At 33.1% G+C, this 13,279-nt stretch overlaps 1 long non-coding RNA gene across 2 annotated transcripts; it reads left to right on the top strand.

Annotated features, from left to right (window-relative positions):
• Nucleotides 1–4,822: 4,822 nt before the first annotated feature.
• Nucleotides 4,823–8,194, top strand: LOC114303876 (uncharacterized). Of its 2 annotated transcripts, XR_014334535.1 has the most exons (6): nucleotides 4,823–4,962; nucleotides 6,765–6,873; nucleotides 6,968–7,093; nucleotides 7,280–7,325; nucleotides 7,546–7,596; nucleotides 7,963–8,194. It is a non-coding gene; the product is annotated as an uncharacterized LOC114303876 (long non-coding RNA). The 2 variants fall into 2 exon arrangements; XR_014334536.1 differs by lacking the exons at nucleotides 4,823–4,962; nucleotides 6,968–7,093 and having other exon boundaries at nucleotides 6,330–6,873.
• The last annotated feature ends 5,085 nt before the right edge of the window (nucleotides 8,195–13,279 follow it).

The following is a 13,279-nucleotide window of genomic DNA, read 5'->3' as shown; positions in this document are numbered from 1 at the left end:
ATCCATTGCTATGTATTCTCATTCTCCAACCTATTGTGTATAAGAGCAATTAATGGCCTGGACCGGATATTTTGGGTTTTGACTTGGGCTGGACGAAGCCGAACACATTCCAAAATCTTAAAATTATATTCAACCCATAAGCCCTCGCTTTGCAGCCCAAAAATAAGTCAGGCCAGGCTTTGAGATCATTAAGCTAATATTTCACATTTTTTTTTGTTTACAATTCCATTAATTTTATTTAATTTTTGGAGAAATTATAAAAAAAATAAAAAAAAAATTCCAAAGTTTGACCCTTATAACAAAATAAATCTTATTTTTTAATTTTGTCAATTTAAAATCTAAATTTTTTATTTATTTTTAATCTATATCATTTGTCTGTTTTCATTAAATAAAATTGATCAAAAAATGTGTATTTCAATCATTAAATTGAAATACATTGAATTTAATAGCTAAAATACTATTTTTCTGTCGATTTTACATAACAAAAATAGGCCAATGGTTTAGATTGACAACAAATTAAAAGATTAAGGTTTAAATTGACAAAATTAAAAACTCAAGATTTATTTTGTTAAAAGACTCAAACTTTGAGGTTTTTTTTTTTTTTTTTTTTTTTTTTTTTTTTGGGCATTCTCATGTATTTTTTCAGCTTTGGGCTTTAAGACAATTAGCTTAATATTTTTTCCCCCTTTTATTTTTAGTTAGTTTATGATTTCCTTCCTTTGGAGATATTTACAAATAAATCTTATCTCACAAACAAGTACTCCAATTAATCCCAAGTTTATTTTATTATTCTGTTAAGTCCTATTAGTAGAGAGGTTCTTTTCGTGTGGTCATATTTTCAATTTTGGTAGTGTTTTGATAGACGACTATACCATTTTATTAATATGGTAAGTATGATGTAACACTTCAATGTGACAGGTATTAATATGACACTCCAACATGATGGGTATAATGTGTCACTCCAAAAAAAATTAAAAATTCTTTAGTGTACTTTTTTCAAATGTGACAACGTAGCGAGTATATTGTAAAACTAAAAAAAAAAAACTAAAAATTTGTTAGTGTATTGTTCTCAAATGTAATATGTTGCATTCCAATGTGGCGGGTATAATGTGATAACTAAAAACTCCTTAGTATATTTTTTTTCAAATGTGATGACATAACGAGTATGATGTGACAACTAAAAATTGCTAAGTGTACTTTTGCTAAATGTGATAACGTGATGGGTATGATATGATAACTAAAAATTCTTTAGTGTACTATTGCCAAATGTGACAACGTGACGGGTATGATGTGATACTCCAAAATAATTAAAATTTCGTTAGTATATTTTTTCCAAATATGACAACGTGGCGGTTATGATGTGACATTCTAAAAAAACTACAAACTTTTTAGTCTACTTTTTTCAAATGTAACTTGTGACACTCCAAAAATTTTTAAAAAAAAAAAAAAAAAAAAAACTTCTTAGTGTATTTTTTTTTTTTAAATGTGACACTTTAATGTGATGGACAAATAAGTCATTACACATCCAAAATGACTAAATGGATTATAAGAAAAAGTATGGAACTATATGGATCACAAGTTCAAAATATAAGAATTATTGATTAATCTCCGTTTTCTTAGTTTGAAAATTTCTTCCCCTTTTGTATATTGATTAATTACAAAATATTGAGAATTGGCTAAAAGAGCAAGCCACCAAACATGTGTTTTTTTTTTTGTTTTTTTTATTATTATTTTTTTTTAACATTGCGTATTAAATACTTTTTATTTTTATTTTTTACTAAAAAATGTGTTTCTTATTGTTTGTAAATAGAAAATCAGAACTAAGAACATTATCAAATGACACCGTGCGCATGATCTACAAAAGCAAAATCACATAACTCTGGAAAAGAAAAAAGGACTTTGATGTGGTTGATGCAATGAATCACTCAAATCAAAGGAAAAACCATTGTATACACGCCAAAAACAAGTGAGATAGGGCATGGAATCCTTGGTTATGGAGTCCTTCTATCTTAATACACTTTCAATCATTGAAACATAATTTGAAATTCTTGAACAATTCTATTGATACAAAAGAAAGAGAATTTAGATATAAAAGCAAATTGTAAAAGTAAAATATCATATAACTCTGGAAAAGAAAAAAGGACTTTGATGTGATTGATCACTTAAATGAAAGAAAAAACCATTGAACACTTCCAAAAAAAAAAAAAAAAATGTGTGATAGGGCATGGTGCCCTTGGTTATGAAAACCTTCTATCCTAATACACTTTCAATTGTTGGATCAAATTTTGAAATTCTCACACAATACTACTGATATAGAAGAAAGAGAATTCAAACATAAAATAATCTATAACCGTGAGACAGTAGTTAGAATGAGGAGAACAATAGAGATGACATACGTTAAGCATCAACAAAAGATAAAATATTGAGAAAGATATAACAGCTTAAAAGTGAATTATTACAAAATCTAAAAAGATAGGAAAAAAAAAAAAAAACTGAATAATCGTAGAGTTGAAGAAAAGAATTCCACTAATCAGGAATTTCAATTAGGGCCATTAAGTCATCATTATTGTTATGTCATATTTTCAATTTTACACAATCTATCAACATTAAAGTGCACATGATACCTTACAAATTTCATATATTTTCAGTCATATTGACAAAATAATTCAAATTAGTCAATTGCAAACAAAAACAAAATATTAGAACATTAATACTATATGGCTTAATAAAATAGTCAATAAATCTCATAATTTTTTTTTACCACCTTTCAGTTTTTTCAATTTCTATTAAGAAAATTTTGTAAAATATCGTCACAAAAAATCTTTTTTAGCGACGATTTACTAGGACCAACTTTTAGTGATCAATTGATGGGCCTTTTGATAATCCAACTATAAGGATCTGCAAGTAATTTATCCAAAATGTTTATTGTCCAATCCAACATAAACAGAAAATGCATTGTACACACAAAAAGATTTGAGATATGACATAGGAATTTATCTATAAATTTTCTTTCGGTCGTAGAATAATCATATCTTAAAATTTTTACACAATTTCGTTTGGATAGCAGAACAGAGAATTTGGAGATAAAATATCTGTGAGAGTGAGATAGTGGTTAGGGTGAGAGGGACAAAAGAGGTGGCCTCGGTTAAGGATCAACAAAAGATAAAGCAAGATATTACAGTTTAAAGTCAATTATAAAAAAAATCTAATAAGAAAAAGAGAAAGAAAGCCGATGAAGAAATTTTTTTTTGAGAACATGGGAAATTTGAATTTCACTAGTTACAAGACAGATATATACACTCATGCACTTTTCCATTCCTAATGGAGCATTTTTTTGGGTATAGTGAGTTCATGGTGATAATATTATTATATATTGTATAATTTGTTATGTGTCATCATTATATTGATAACGAATATCAATTCAATAATAAGATATGAGATGATATGTAAAATGTGATAAAATAATAAAATCATCATAACATTATTGTTTCTGAAATCTATGGTAAATTACACTTTGTACCCCTGCACTTTGCATCAAATCTCACTTTGGCTCCTACGCATGAAATCATGACAATTGTGATAGTCAACCCCTCTGCACTTTTACTCAAATCCCACTTTGGTTCCTACACAAGTGTCAATGTCCCTATTTTGGTACTTCATTTTTAAATTTTTAACAAAATCCAATTATGTGACAAGAATGTGACTATGAAATAAAGGTAAGAGAGAAAAATTACCCATGTTTCCCACCAATACACTTTGTATTATTATATAATACAATATATGTATATATATATATATATATATTTGTATGGTAAAAATTGTGATGAAAATGTAAGAAAGTAGAGCTTTTGAAACAAAATAAATGCGACAAAGATCAAAGAGAAAGAAAGATGAATAGATAGAAGACTATGTTACTATGAAAAATAGAATTTCGTGGTCCAATTTATGCAAAATCCTAATGTAAATGAATTTTCTTTCTTACCCTCATGTCGTAGTTACATGACTAGATACTGTTAAAGATTTAAACAATTGAGTAACAGAAATGGGACATTGACACTTGTGCAGGGATCAAAGTGAGATTTTACTAAAAGTACAGAGGGTTGATTGTCACAATTTCATGGGCAGGAACCAAAGTGGGAATTGACCAAAAGTGCAGGGGGTTGACTGTCATGATTTCATATGTAGGGGCTAAAGTAAGATTTGGTGCAAAGCATAAAAATGCAAACACTACAAGAAAATAGTGATTTAGAGACTAATATTTAGAGACTAATTGAATTTAGTCTCTAAAAATCATCATTTAGGGACAAAAATAAATTTTAAAAGAAAATTATAAGAATACACCGTATTTCTTTATGATAGGCCAAAAAAAATTATCTAGTGACTTTTAAGGACCAAAAAAATTAACGCGTATGTTCACTTAGATACTTGACCCGTGTGTTTGAGGTGGGTAAAAGCTGGAGATGAATTAGTTTGGTTGCTAAAGATCGTCAAATACGCGATATAAGAATTGATCTTCGCTAGGACTTAATCGATCTCAGCTGTTTCCTCTGTCTAGGACTCTGACTCAATCGATCTTCAACTTTGATCGATCATTAGCTTTAGTCTGAATCGATCTTTGTGCCGCCTCATATCCGAATCGATCTTTACTTCAATTCGAATCCATCTTTGTACTGATCTCAGCTTCAATCCGAATCGATCATTGAAGATCTGAGTTCTTTAGCTTGAATCGGAAGGTAAATCAATGATTTTCATGGCTGCTGAGATCTTCATCTTGATGCACAATTTTATGAGATTTTCTATCATTTTTTTTAGCTACACACACGCACATATATATACATATTCTGAGATCTTATATCATTTATTCTTCATTTTCTTCAATTTTTTTGCAGATATATATAAGTTTGAGTAAATTGATTTGGTTTCTAACAGAGATCGTAGTAATTTGGATTCAATAGCGATTTGGTGTGTTTTCAATCTCTCTCTCTCTCTCTCTCTCTCTCTCTCTCTCCACAGACACAGCATATATACATGTACATATCTATATATATACTCCTTTGTGTTCATTCAAATTGCTTGAATTTGAATTTATGTATTCCTCTGTATTCTATGTTTTTATTTTTATGCTAGAAATTGCTTGAATTCCGCCACCAATATCATACTTTTTCTCTTGGATATGAATTTATAAGCTGATATTAGAATGCAATAAGAGAAGCAACCATGTATATACTAAACATAAAAGATACAAAGCATCTTTTGTTAGTGTTCTTTTTATTTTAATAAAAGCACCATTCATTACTTACATATAGAACAATGAAAAATTAAGGGTAGAGTTATAATTCAAGGCAAAAATGTTGGCTTGTACATGAATAAAACCAAACTCTCTTTACTTACAGATTCATTAGTACCATACTACTTTATCATAAAACTTATAGGATAGATTCATAGATTTTCTGCTCTAGAAGTTTTCAGAAAATAACCAAATGCCTATCAAAAGAAAAAAAAAAGACTCTATTCAACTCAACAAAGCCTTGTCCCCATTATTTGGGATCATCTAAATAATTCTTGTTTCAATTCTTTTTTGAAAAAGAACTGAATGTTAAAAGTTGAAAAAGAGCATGGAAAATTAAAATTTCATAGAAGGAATGGAAAACTATATTGAAATTATTACAACATAAGCAATGTGTATTGGAAAAGAGCAAGGAAGAAAGAAAAGAAAGCTGATGCAATGCTACTTTAGATAATCTAAGAGTATAACTACGGGAAGGAGACAATATTACCATTATTATTATTGGTGTGTGTGGGTGAGGACGTTCTATAACACCGCGTAAGTTGCATGAACAATAGCTGAATTTTCTATCCTTTGCCCATTTGTGCATTGGAAATCTTTTTCTGGTCCTAATGCTCTTTACAAATTATTAGTTAAGGGAGATGCTGAGGTAGGCTTTTTACATTATTGGCATTGCGTCCTACAATGGTAAGCTTGACAAGGACTAAGCACATTTTCTAGCAACATTCGCGATATTATTCTGTTATGCAAAGTTCTATGTGGGGAGTGGCTTGCAAATATGTGTATACTATCTCAATATTTTTTCCTTAGTGCTATAGTAGTTTTTTTTTCCAATTTTCATAATTGAGTGTCGGTGAGGAGCCCTCTTTAAGGTCAGAGATGGTAGTACACATGTAAAACTCATCCATTCAAATCCTCTCTGCCCCTAGATCTCACGCTGCTGTAATAAGGATTGCAGGAGAATTACGTGCCCTGCTCTCTGTACACTTTTTGTTTGGCAGTTCTTGAAAGTCAACCCGGTTTTGTATATCGCCGGTACGTGTGGAGATACAAGATTTAATTATTCTTTCTCTAGTTTTAATTTCCTTCATATGAGTTGATATTTTAATTTTGCAATTGCAGGTTTATTACCGATTTCTGTCTAGTAGCTGAAATGGAGCTTTGGACTGTTGAAATCTCCATCTATAATTTTCTTCTCTCCAATAGATAATTGTTACATTAGTTTATCCAATTGATTCCAAAATTGTCCTTTAATATATTCCTCTAATCATATTTGGTCGATACTCTCAAAACTGTTGTGCTGGCTGATACCACGATCTAAGACCATTCTTCTAACGAAAACTTTCATGAGATGAGCATATTGCAGTACATGTAGTGCCTTCAAATTATCCGGTTTCTCACTCATTTAAATATTGAAACATAATTTCTTCTTCTTTTATTATTATATTCGATACTAGCTCTTGAATACTTTTGACAGGGAACATGTTCAATCATGAAATACTTTCATGGCCAAGATCAGTCCAACTGTTCATCCAAGCAAGTGAATGATAGATTTGTCGCAGAGGCTGCACCATTGTCACCCTCTGGTACTGTTCTCAGAATGTATGCTGCTTTTTGTTTCTTTTTACTTTAGTTTTACCATTAGTTTTGCAATTTTGGTAAAGTATGGCATTCTTTCAGGAACTGCAAGATATTCAGAGTTGCATACAACTGAACTGCCCATAGAATTCCATGAGGAAGAAATAAGGATTAGGTATGCCGAGTCTGGATCAACAGGAAAACAAGGGAGAAGTATCTATGAGAGAGGTTTTCATTTATGTTGGCTTAAATTTAGTTTATTGATTAATTGTTTTAATGGGTACCAATATATTGTTACAAGGAAGCTAAGGGAGAAGTATCGTTTCTAGCATTTGAATATCTAATGATTATGACATGGATGGTTCCTTATTTTATTTAATTGCACCTTTTGATCATGTTTATTCTACGTCCTAGGTATATGGCATATATTATGGACACTAATGAAGAGGAGAGAGTTAAGGTATTTTTCGCGTGTCTAGTTTGGGCCACTTCTTCTCAAAGGAAAAGGAAAAACCAAAAAGGGTCAATTTACTTGCAATGTCTCTCAATACATAGCTTTGATCTAAGAAAAGTAATTGCTATTTACATTTTAGTTCTTTCTAGAGCATCCTCTTCAAATATAAATCCTAGTTTATTTTAGTTCTTATCATTGATTAGTTTCTATTTCTTTTCTTCATCAGGTGCACCTTATTCTGAAAGAACTAGCGAGGAAATCACTATCAACAACACAGGTAAACAATCTTCAATTTTTTTTCCCCCAGTGAGATGGATCATCTTTGGTTAGTAATATTTCTTTGCAAAATAATTTAAATAATTTACTACCTAACCTCAACATGTTTATATTTCTACACATTTGGAAGTATTCAAGTTGTTTGGCGCATCTGACATGCATACTTCAGTTAGTTTGAAATATTCATGTAAGCTTATCAATAACTTTAGCAAATTCCCTGTTCTTAAAAAATGTAAATAAAAAATGAGTTTCTTAATTAGGTGAATGATCCTTGTATATTTAAAAAGTTGAGAATGTGACAATGTGAACTGGTGTTTCTTTAAGATGTAGAAGTGTATAATCTTCTAATCATTATCTTATTCTGCAGGTCCTTCAAAAATATGTAAAGAACTAGATATCAATTGTTGTACCATTTCAGGATAAGTGATGACATAGCAATTGACAAGGATATTAGTTTGAGATTGCAACTTGATATGTCAATTTTTGAAAGTTTTTTGAAAGCAGAATCAAACATTTTGGAAACTTTGAATTTTAATTTTTGTAAAATTTTACTTTCTATGTACTCATTATGATTTGGGAATGGAGTGTCTTTGATGTGTGGATGTCAATTTTTTTTCTTTTTTGTATGATTGGATGACATTTAATTTTTGTGCATTTTTAGCTATCCCAAGTTTGATTTTTAGCGACAAAAAAGTGTAGTAAAGAAAGTTATTTGTCTTTTAGCGACCAAATATAGTTGTCGTTAAAAATGTCATTATTTTGTTTTTCGCGACCAAATTGGGATATTTTGTGACGAGGTATTAGCGACTAAATGTTTAGTCTTGTAAAATCAAATATTTTGCAACAATATAAAATTGGTCGCTAATTGTCATTTTCAGTGACATTTTAAAAAATTCGTCACTAAAGACTTTTCTAGCCGCACTTTTAGTGACTTTTTTAATGATGAATTTAATTTTGTCACAAAAACTATTTAGAGACCAAAATAATGGTTTTAGCGACCAAAATAATTAGTCGCCAAAAGTCTTATATGTTGTAGTGAAAGTGTAATTTATCCTAAAATCTAAGAAGACTGAGAGAAAGAAAACATGGCAATAATAAGTGTTGCAATCAATTTCACAAGCTACAAGAAAGATATAACTTTTACAAAAGGGTCCATATAGTATATAACTTATATAAATATAAATATATATATATATATATATTTTTTACTGCAAAATGAATAATTTTTATAATAAAAAGTATATATTTTTTTTCTTATCACAACAAATATAACTTCCAAAATTATTTACAACAGGCACAACTTCGATTATTCATAACTTTACCATTAATAATTTTTATTAAAAAAATTATAACTTTCACCATAAAAATTTATAACATTTATCATAAAAATCTTAATTTTTCTTATGATGTGCAAATGCAAATTATAACATTTCGTGTAGAAGTTATATACCCATGCATTATTTAAATGTGGCACATTTTGTGGAACTTCAGAAGTACTACTAGGATAAGATATACTTGAATTCCAATACAATATAAAACAATACCTAAAAACCTGTGTTGCAAGGGATGCCAATCTACCCCATCACTCTCTTTTAAGAGGAATTTTTTTGGGGCTAATAAGGTAGATGTCACGTGATACCTTTTACTATTGTGATTAGATTTAACAGTAAGGTTCATTACATTTGTGTTGGGTGGAAGGTAGTGCCACGTGGTATCTTATTTGCACACAAAAATTCATATTTTAATAGAAATGCTATGTATCTAAAAATAATATTATAAACATTTTTTGTACACCAACATTGATTATATTGACTGAAATATTCTTTTTCATTATTTTTACTTAACGAATATAAATAAATGGTATAAATTGAAAACAAATAAAAAGATAAAGGTATAAATTAACAAAATTAAAAACTTATAATTTATTTTGTTATAAGGTTCAAATCTTGAGTTTTTTTTAAATAATAATTTCTCCTTTTTCTCTCCTCTTTTTTTTTTTTTTTTTTTTTTTTTTATTTTCAAGAGCATGGCAGGGTGATTGTGCTTCAGATGTTTTATTCAACTGAATTTTCAAATGATAAAAACCAAAAATGTCATTAATATAACTACGAAAAATGTCATTAATATAACTTCTATGACTCCACCAGACCAAATTTATTGCTATGTCAGGTCTAGGTAGAGTTGTTACAAAAGTCATGCTACAAACTGAGAAATTTATGTCCGGAATTTATGAAATTTTAACTTGAAATTCAAATTTGTTAGGACCTTTGTTTGTCAAAATCCATGGAAAAACTATGTTGTTAGTCGAGTTGTAATTTTCTAGTTTTTTTTCTTCCCGCTCGAGCGAGGAAAGGGCCGCTCGAGCGGAGTTTACATTCTCACAGTATTTTGCATGTCTGCAAAAATACTGAGTAATGTGTTTTTATGCTCGAACGTGGAATCTTCTGCTCGAGCGTGAACCCTGGTTTGGAACATGCGATATAGAGTCCCCGCTCGAGGGTATATTCCCACGCTTGAGCGGACTGCGTGATCTCTACTTCTATAAATTCGCTTGTTGGTCCATGTAGACACCCCATTTTTGACCGTCCTCAAGACTTGGACGTCACCGTTTGAACGCTCGGTGATCATCCATGTTCGTGTTCGTTTTGAGTTCCTAGAGGCCTCGGCCGCGCGCCTTGCCTCAGGATCTCTTAAATTGCCTATTCTGTGCTTGGTCTTGCACCAAGGACTTCTGTTTTGTGCTTCTGAGGGTGGGAAGAGGCTTGTTTGCCATCCCTGAAACCCACCGGCCGTGGCATGATGCCACCGGCCTTGTTTGTTTTTTTTTCTACCGACCAGATGTTTGGTCGGTCGGTATTCTCTTAGGTGTATCGGCTTTTTTGTGTGGTCGGCCGACCATTTATTTGGTCAGTTGTCTCTTTTTTTGGCCGGTACCTCCCTTTTGCCTTTTTCAGGCATTGTGCATGCCAGCTGTGCTAGCTGGAATGCACGGACTTGTCTATGGAGGATTTGTCCCTTTTGCACCATTTTGTTCTAAGCTTCTTGGAGAAGCTTGCACCTTTTGCTCAAGCATCTTGAGGAAGCTTGGACCTTTGTCTTAGCTTCCTCAAGAAGCTTGGACCTTTGAGTTAGCTTCCTTGAGAAGCTTGACCCCGTTGACCCTTTTGTATTAGCTTCCCTTAGAAGCTTAGCACTTTGTCTTCCTCTATAAAAGGAAGCCTTCCTTCTCCTTTGAAGAGGTTCAGCAAAAATCAGATATATAGGTGATATATACACCACTCTCTCTCTATCTCTCTCTCTCTCTCTCTCTCTCTCTCTTCATTTGTGTGTGTTAGAGGGCCTAAAAGGGTGTTTTGTTCTTAGTTTTGCACTAAGGCACCTAGCATTACACCATACTTAGGTTATTGGGGTCTTGAGAGTTTGTTCTTGGAGTTTTGAGTTGATTTTGATCAGAAGAAGGGGCCTGAGGTTACTGTTCTTCAAGTGTTCTTCAAGGGTGAGCATAGCTACTTTATATTTCCCATTCTTGCACTAGCTTTTAACCCACTTTGCATGCTGTTTTGAGCTTTGTGTATAACTGATAAAAACTCTGATTTTTCATGCTTAAGATGTTTCATTAAGGTCACTTTGGTGTTGGGGGTCGACCTCCCCCTCTTTGGCCTTGTTTGGCCTTTTTTTGTGCCTTCTTTGTTGAGCCTTTGAAACTTTCGTGTATTGGCCTTCTCACCACTGAAATCCAGATGATTTTTAGTGGTGAAGAAGAGGTTTTGAGGTCTTGCATAGGGGAGGGACACCCCTCTCCCTTTGTGTCTCATTTGTTTGTGTTTTTTGGCTCATAAGGATAGCATGCATGTCTAGCTTTGTTTGGTCTTATTTCAGAGGTTATTTGGTGTTTTTTTAATAGGTTTTTACCTCTGTTCTGTGGTGGTTTGTTGACCCCTTGCATGCATAATACACTTGCCTTGCATTCCTTCATTTTGCCTAGAAGTGCATCTTACCTTTGGACTACCATGCATGCATGCTTTGGCTTAAATTTATGAAGCTTTTGGTCATATTTCATCAAGCTTGAGGTCTGTTGGGTATTGATTTGGTCATATTTGCCACGTTTGGTATAGCCACCATGCATTTTGGGTTGTGAGCCTTGAGTGTGTGAGTCATTAGCATTCTTTAGTTGGGTTGTTTCAATGATTTGGAATCATTTATCATGCCATTTCAGTCCATATTTTGTGCTTACATGCTTGCATTTGTTACCCTTTCAATGCCTTGAAGAGTTGTGGACTTATGCTCCATGTTTGGGCCTTGGTGTATGCTTCTTTGTTCAAATCATTTAGAGGTCATCTAAGTGGGTTTTGGGGGTTATTTTGGCACATTATAACTATGTTTTTCATCACATAATCCATGCCATGTTTGGTTGGGGTGGGTGTAGAGCAATGCTTCCTTTCGTGGCTTTGAATGCCCTTTGTTTTGGGCCCATTTCTTGGCATGTTTTGATCATGTTCTATGCATGCTTTAGTCTTGTTTTGGAGTGCCTTAGGACTGTTTTAAGCCATTTTGGTCCTTTGGGGTTTGGTTGACATAGCTATGGTTTGGACCCCTTTGTTGGCTTCAAGTTTTGGTCATTGCATGCCTTACTTGCATAACATGGTTGATTTGGCATCATCCTCTATGCATTTTCAGAGTTTAACATGTTGGTCTAATGTCCATGTTTATCATCCTTTTAGTGTTCTTGAAAGTTACCTTTTGTGCCTTAGCTTTAGGTCCATTGGTGTGCATGTTTGCATGAGCATTTGTCCATCATTTGCATCATCTTTGGTCACTGTTTATGGCAAGGCTGAGGTCTGCCCTTTGCGGTTTAAGTCCACCATTGCATGTTTTGACATGTTGCATTACTTTGGTTTCATGCTTGCATTGTCTCATCTTTGCACGTTGGCATGCTGTTTAGCTAGTTGCACTCCATATCCTAGCTTGCATGATAGGTTGCATTGCATTGTATCTTGCATGTTTGGCACATTGCACTTGGCATGTTTGTTACCTTAGCCTCATGTTGCATACTTGAGTCACATTGCATACTTGCATTACATTTTGCTTGGTTTGGGGTGTCAAACCAAGCATGAGGAATGAGGGGCGTTCGTACTCAAAGTGACGTAACGCGCCTCAATCCTAGATCGCCGATGTCCTTGATCTCAACATGATAGGGCGTGTAGCACTTATGTGTTTTGTTGCATTCATTCACATTAAAATGCATACTTGACTTCTTGGACCATCACACATTAAAATGCGCGATTGTGGTCCGAAGGTCGAGTACCAAACTCCCTTGAGCCCATAGCATGATAGGGAGAGTGGCCACGCACACATTGCTTTGAAAATTCCATGCCATGCACTGTCTGTCCTCTGCTGCTGTCAAAACAGGGCTCTGCAGGAAGAAATGGCCGGCCGACCACTTTTGGTGTAGACCGACCACCAGTGTCCAGCCGGTGGTTCAATATTTGGTCGATAAGCCTATTCCCATGGCCGATGGATTTGAATTGTGGCCGGTGATATTCCACAACACTCAGGGGGTGATTCAAAAGGATTCTGGAAACTTTCATAAATTTCAGAGGAGCACGGCAGTGTAAACAGAGGCAACAGTGGCATGGTACCGGGTTTCCAGGCAAGGCGAACCGAGCATACATCATCCCATCATT

This window comes from Camellia sinensis, chromosome 7 (genome assembly GCF_055761805.1).
Source record: "Camellia sinensis isolate YWXY chromosome 7, ASM5576180v1, whole genome shotgun sequence".
NCBI classification, from domain to species: domain Eukaryota; kingdom Viridiplantae; phylum Streptophyta; class Magnoliopsida; order Ericales; family Theaceae; genus Camellia; species Camellia sinensis.
The sequence above is the reverse complement of the archived record's forward strand: the minus strand, read 5'-3'. Positions and strand labels throughout refer to the sequence as shown.